We start from the raw sequence: 1,243 nt of genomic DNA on the forward strand, positions 1-1,243 counted from the left end.
GTAGATTTATTAATACTACAACAATACGTTCTGTTTCTGTGTGTGGACGTCACTTTCATCACCAGTATCCGAAATCCGAAGGCGAGTGTCCTGATTTAGAGCAGAAACGATAGCTATTGCGGTGGGAGTTCACGTGATCATCAGTTTTGCTCTTCAAAGTACATTGTATGGAGACAGAAGAAGATAGTCTAACTAAGCGAGGGCAGCCTTGTAGAGCAAATAACTGGGAATAAACCATATTATTCTGTCTGATTTGCTTTTCTGTTGTGCTGAAATTTCTTATGACTTTGTAGGATGCTAGTTGGTGGTAAATCGATGTTCAAATGGTACAAATGGCTCTGAGCACTATGGGGCTTAACATCTGAGGTCATCAGTCTCCTAGAACTTAGAACTACTTAAATCTAAAAATCTAAATCTAAAAATCTCATTCTGGAAACATCCCCCAGGCTGTGGCTAAGCCATGTCTCCGCAATATCCTTTCTTTCAGGAGTGCTAGTTCTGCAAGTTTCGCAGAAGAGCTTCTGTAAAGTTTGGAAGGTAGGAGACGGATACTGGCAGGAGTAAAGCTGTGAGTACCGGACGTGAGTCGTGCTTCGGTAGCTCAGTTGGTAGAGCACTTGCCCGCGAAAGGCAAAGGTCCCGAGTTCGAGTCTCGGTCGGGCACACAGTTTTAATCTGCCAGGAAGTTTCATATCAGCGCACACTCCGCTGCAGAGTGAAAATCTCATTCTGGATACTTAAATCTAATTAACCTAAGAACATCAAACACATCCATGCCCGAGGCAGGATTCGAACCTGCGACCGTAGTGGTCACGCGGTTCCAGACTGAAGCGCCTAGAACTGCTCGGCCACAATGGCCGGCGCTTAATCGATGTATCTTTGTGTTTCATTTTTTGGGTTTCCAGTTACTTTGTCCGTGCTGATGTCACTTGGGACATCGCTATTTTTCATTTTTATTGAATTTCCTGAATTAAAAAAGAGCCGGTGTGATGGTGAGATGCTTCTGCAGACAAGTAAATGTGCTCAAGGCGTTATTAAGCCCACTCCGAAACCTAAGGACTTAATAACTTTTCGTGGGACAAGTTGAACGCTTCAGAGTTGTGATCAAACGATGAGCGCTATGTAATACAAAAATTACCACATAACGTAGCAGCCTTTTATAACAAGTGCTCCTCGATGATTCTCATATAAATATTCTGTTGGCCTAGACAATATCAAATAGTCAGGCAATAATATAAAAAAA

The 1,243-nt window shown here is 42.6% G+C and overlaps 1 non-coding gene across 1 annotated transcript; it reads left to right on the forward strand.

The window, feature by feature from the left end:
* The first annotated feature begins 589 nt into the window (after positions 1 to 589).
* On the forward strand, positions 590 to 664 carry Trnas-cga (transfer RNA serine (anticodon CGA)). Its single transcript has one exon. It is a non-coding gene; the product is annotated as a tRNA-Ser (tRNA).
* The last annotated feature ends 579 nt before the right edge of the window (positions 665 to 1,243 follow it).

Source organism: Schistocerca gregaria, chromosome 4 (genome assembly GCF_023897955.1).
Source record: "Schistocerca gregaria isolate iqSchGreg1 chromosome 4, iqSchGreg1.2, whole genome shotgun sequence".
In the NCBI taxonomy this organism is placed as follows: domain Eukaryota; kingdom Metazoa; phylum Arthropoda; class Insecta; order Orthoptera; family Acrididae; genus Schistocerca; species Schistocerca gregaria.